Below are 6,000 nucleotides of genomic sequence, written 5' to 3'. Positions count from 1 at the left end.
TGACCTCTATGGCATTCACATTAAACACACATAGCCAAAGAGTCAGAGCTAGCTTTCACAAATAAAAGGGATTTTATGACATTTGTTATTTCTAACTCTGGGTTACCTCACTCAGAATGTTCCCAGCTTCATGCATTTACCTGTGAACATCATGATATTGTGTATCTTAACAGATTAATAATATTCCAGGGGGGATAGGAAGGTAGAACACCACCCCCTTACCTTCTCAGTCTCTTAGGATTATACTTCTGCAGTCCCTGGATACAGTTGTGTCTTTAATTTTATTTGGTATTATTATCATTCAAAAAATTTAATCTAGTCTGGTAGAGGTTCTCTGTCATTGGGAATTTTGCTTTAAGTTTGATGATGAGATAAATTAATATTTGTAGGCTAAGGTTACTTAAAAATTTTATAGGGGTGTGTGGGGGTGGGGGGTGCAAAGTGCATTTGTGGAGGTAAAGGGCAACTTGCCAGTGTTAGTTGTCTCCTTCTACTGTTTGTGCTATGGAAATCAGTCAGTCCTGGAAGGTTTATTGTTAAGCTATGGAGATCAGTCAAGTTTACTGGCTGAACCATTTCAAAGGCCCCCAATGCTACTTAACAAAATTTCTTCAATGGTAGAAATGTTTTAGGGAGATATGGGCCTCATGGTTTCTTAGCAATTAAAGCATGATTAGTGCAATTGATTTGAAAGTATCATCCAATTGAAAAATAACACAGTGTGAATGACTACCAACTAGTTGGGAAAGCTTTGGCAGAGATAAAGGCACATATCCCGAGATCTGTCCACCATCTTACTTGATCACTCCATTTTGATATTGATGCTAAAATTGGTATTCTGGCTTTGCTTTAGTTTTTTGGCTCTCAGGTATCTGTTTATGTGACACCTTGAGTCACTGTTTCTGTGATGGTGTGTGTGCCTGTCTCTTGTCTTGTGTTTTCTCTTCTGCCTTCCTTCAGACAGGGCACAGCTCAACTCTTAGTTGTCCTTTCCAGATTTATCCTGTTGGAACCTCATCAAGAGCCTTGCTCTGTTATTTAGTCTACTTGGTCTGATAAATAGGAATGGAGCTCCAGCCATTCTTGCAATTCACAAGAGCTCTGTGTATTGTACCTCGTTGTGATTGTCTGTCTGCTCTGACATTTGACTCTGAGTAAGTGGAGATTTGCAATTAGGAGAGGTCATAATGTAGATAAGTATTGGCCAGATATATCTGAGTTTAGAAGACAATTCAGAAAATCAAATAAAAGTCTATGTTTTCCTTGTGTCTGTCTGTTTGTCATAAGAATATTTTCATTATGCCTTTTTCAATCTTAGTAATTTTTTTTAAAATTCATAGTTCATCATTCAAGTTAATATACATGTCTTACATTGGATCTAATTGGCTACTCTAAAAAGAGTGATGTGTATTGCTGTGCCATTTTACATCTACCTGATAAAAAGAAACAAAAATTAAAATCTAGACTCCATATCATCCCCCCCAAGAACACGAACATAAATACTTGTATGCAAACATAGACATGCTTTTACAAGAGCTAAAAAAAAAAACCAAACAACAAAAAACCCCCCAAGTACCTGGTCATAGCACAATAATATAAAAAAAATGCATGTGAGGCTAGGAAGGACAGTTTTCCGTCTCCTGTGTCACTCTTCCTTTAGGTTGTAAGGTAGGGAAGGAGATGATACTGCTCAAGAGGAGAGAGTAACTGAGACTCTCTTGAATCTCAAAACCAGGAAGGCCCAATTCCACTTTAATACCAATTAATACCTAGTACCAATTTCAACTTAATACCACAGACTTAGTCTCCAGCACCACTCCTGTGGCAGGTGGTAATCCTATAGATTCCAGGCCTTCAAGAAGGACAGAAACTTCGGTTCACACTAACAGCACCATGGTGGCCGCAGCAGCTCTGGGCTTTGGACACTTTCCAGCACTGCACAGACAGCAGCCATAATCATTAACACACACTGACTGTTGAAAGGCCTTTCCAAACAGAGCCAGCCTCCAGAGGCCAGAATCAGTACCTGCATTTTCAAATGCACAGATATGGACATGCAACAATAAGAGCCAAGAACAATCCAGTAAAAATAATATACCAAAGAAGCAAACAGATTGGCGGTATCAAGCATCAGGAGATGAAATGAGTGAAGTACTTGGCACAGAACTAAAAATGGCGTATAATTAAGCTTAACAAGTTTTAAATGAAAGATAATTCAGAAACAAACACCTAGAGAAACTGTTCCTGTCCAAGTATTTGATCAAAGGTCTCCAAGAAAATTCAGTAAAATAAAATTGCCTTATGCCAAACAGAATCAAACTGTTAAAAATGAAGCTCACTTTGTCCATAAAATCAGAAAGCAGAGGCAGCAGAGAACATGTGAGTTTCATACAGAAAGCTGCACTATTCTCAGGAGAAGTCCTGCAGGATCAGAGATCTGGAGTCGGGGGAGATGAAAACTGCCAACCAATAAAACTTTAGCCAGCCAAACTGATGTTCAGAATGAAGACAGAGACTTTTCCAGATAGATGAGAGTTCTGGACTTTATTACCATCAGACAGGCCCTGCAAGAAAAATAAAGGGATTTCTAAAAGCTGAAAGAAAAGGATGCTAAACAGCAAGACAAGAACATCTTCAAATAAAAGGAGCATGGTGGCCCAACAATGTTGGGAACCATCTCCTGTCTCAGGATTACAGTACACGCTCATCTGAGCCATGATACAGAGCTGCACTCCACCGCCCTCAGATGGGCACACACTCTGCATCTGGACTCCCCCATCTACCCTAACTCTTGTACTGTAATAAAACAATGTTTTCCTTCTGAATACCTTTAATAATTTTTTTCTGTTTTGAGGAATCCCTACAATTAAATTCATTGTTTCTAGCACTGTGTAGAAGCATTGGATACAAAACATTTATTTATTTGTCTTTCCATTTGTGGTCTTGCTTTTAAGGTCTTATAAAAATATTGACTAAACCATCATGGAGCTTTCCTCGTATGTGTTCTTGTAGTTTCATAGTTTAATGCCAAATGTTTAAGTTCAAGAATAGGGGGCACGTCTATAAAGGTAGTCCTTGAGAAAAATGGAAGACGGTGGAGAAGCTTGTCCCAGGGGAGATGATCCTGACAGCATTTCTGGGGCTCAGCCTGGCCCTTGAGAAAGATAGCTTCAAAAGCAGGCAATTGCAGTACAGTTTGTCTATGCAGCTATGTTCTAAGTGGTTCCTTGGCCGACTTAATACATAGCCATTTCTTCACTTTTTATATTATATGTGTCTCCTGGCCAAATGGCTCAGTGTTAGTATTTCAAACTAAAGACCAGTTCTTTACAGTGAAAGATAACACACATGTGTCTTCTCTCATCCACTATCACATTTAGTTTTATGCTTTGCCTAGAAACACGCAAGTTATTCAAAATGACTTAGTATTGACTAATCTCATACTTAATGGGTAGAGCTACATTTAAAAAATCTTGAAAACAAATGAATAAGTTTTGAAAATTTGTAGTGTAGAAAATCAGTATACAAAAAATCAACATTGTTCAATATCAATAGCCAATTATTTGAAATGGAAATTGAGAAAGTAATATTATTTTCAGTAGTTAAATATATAAAAATAAAATGCTTGAGAGAAAGTTTAACCAAAGAGGTAAATGGTCTCTGTGGTGAAAATGACAAAACATTGAAAAGAGAAACCGAAAACCACCCACTGAATAATAGAATAATCCCAGGTTGTTTGATTTTGGAAACACAACACTGTTAAAAAAAAATTTCCATAGTAACCACTAAGTTATCTACAAATACCATGCAATTTCTTTAGAAATACTAGTGGCATTTTTTCATAGTTTAGAAAATGCAATTTGTAAGGAAATAGATATAAAAAATCATACACACACATCACACACTCACCCTCCACACACACATACACACACGCACACACACACATATGCGCGTGTGCGCGCACGCACGCGGACAAACTCGTATCCATTGCACTGGTTATAAAAATTAAACTTGATCTAAGGATTAAATTTAAGATCTGAACCTATGAAAATTTTAGACAAAATTTCAAAGACAATACTTTTGAAATATTGGGATGAGCCAGGTTGGGGGTGGAGACAATATCCTCAGAGCATGGAGGGGCAAACCAATGTCCACTCATGACTTCTGAACAGGATCTAAGACAATGAATGGGGAAAGATAGCACACAGACAAGAAAAAAAATGATCTGTGTGAGCCCATGTGTGGAGAGGCTGTCACACAGAGTACGGGAGAAACTCTACAGAATAGAGAGCAAAAACAAATGAAAAAGCAGGCATAGAGTAAATGGGTATTTCTCCAAAGAAAAGACACAAATGAACAACAGTGTATTGAAAATGCTTGGTGTCACTAATCACTAGCGCTTCACTGTAGTAAGACTGGATGTTACCAAAAGAGGAGGAAGATAGTGAGTGCAGGCAAAAATATGGAGAAAGGAGCCATTGGCCCACTGTCATGAGGAGTAGAAATCATGACAGTCACTATAGAAAATAGTGAGGATTCTTCAATAAATAAGAATGGAACTACTATAAGTTCCATTAATTTCACATTTTGGTACGTATCTAAAGGAGTCACCATTTCCAATAGGCATCTGCTGAGCTGTGGAAACAGCTTGGGTGTTTATCGTCTGACAAATGGATAGAGAAATTGTGGTACCCCACGAAACATCATCATGTTATTTGAGAGAACATGAATAGAATTGGGAACCTTTATGTTAAACAAAACAAGCCAGGTACAGAAAGACAAGTACCACACTTTCTCACTCATGTGTTCATTCTTTCTTTTCCTCTTAGTTTCACAAGACAGGGTCTCTCTGTGTTGCCCTGGCTGGCCTGGGACTTGCTCTGTAGACCAGACTGGCCTCCTACTCACAGAGATCCACCTGCCTCAGCTTCCTGAGTCCTGGAACTAAAGGTGTGCACCACCACCTGTATATTCTTAAAGCATCACTCTTATGAAGGTTCAGTTTGGTTGCTCACCTTCCTGGACTTAGAAAGAGCTGGGAGGACCTTGGACTTAACGTAGTGAAGGGAACCCTGATGGCTCTTTGTCTTGGAGAGGGGTAGAGGGGGGGGTATGGGTGGAAGGGAGGGGAGGGAAGGGGGAGGAGGAGGAGAGGAGATGGAAATCTTTAATAAAAAAATGAGAAAAAAATAAAAAAAAACAAAAAAAGAAAACAAAACAGGGTGATTGTTACCAGAGGTTAAGGAAAGAAGGGAGTGGAGAAGAATGGAGAAAGCTTTACTAATAGGAACTTAGTGATAGATGGGAAAAAAGAAAAATCTTATCTGCTCGTACCCAGTAGAGTGACTATACGTAATGATGGTATAGTATATGTTATTATATGTTTCAAAAACTTAGATGAGTAGTTTAACTGTTCCACTAGAAAGAATTGACATATGTTTGGAGAGATAGATGTGTTCAGCCTGATTTAAATAGTATGCAATGTTATGTACATTGAAACATCACCTGGCCCATGATAAATATGGAGTGTTGGTAAATATGTAATAACAGTTTTTTAAAGATAAGCCAGGGAAGAAGGTAGGCTAAATGTAGATCTTCACCCCTCCTTTCTCTATTCCAAATCCTGTCTTCCAGTTTCAGCCTCAGCTTTGCAGTATACTACCTGTTGCAACCTCCACTCTCTCCCTGCCCCAATCTACAGTGGATCACACTGATCTTTCCTCTACCCTTTCCTTTGCCAAGTCATGATATTACCCCACCACAACCTAAAGAAGGAGATGCCTATCATGGTACAAGAAACATGCAGAACACCAATATACATCAAGCTGGTGCATACAATACCAAAGGAGAACTATAAACACTGACCTAGCCACAAACCCTTCCATCTATAATGATATCCTGCCTTCAAGATATTCTAGGGCAATGATAGCGGAAATCTATGGGAGTAACCAATCAATATCTGATTTGAATTTAGTCCCACTCCCCAAGATAGAAACCATA

This window comes from Arvicola amphibius, chromosome 7 (assembly GCF_903992535.2).
Source record: "Arvicola amphibius chromosome 7, mArvAmp1.2, whole genome shotgun sequence".
Lineage (NCBI taxonomy): Eukaryota > Metazoa > Chordata > Mammalia > Rodentia > Cricetidae > Arvicola > Arvicola amphibius.
Note: the sequence above shows the minus strand (reverse complement) of the source record.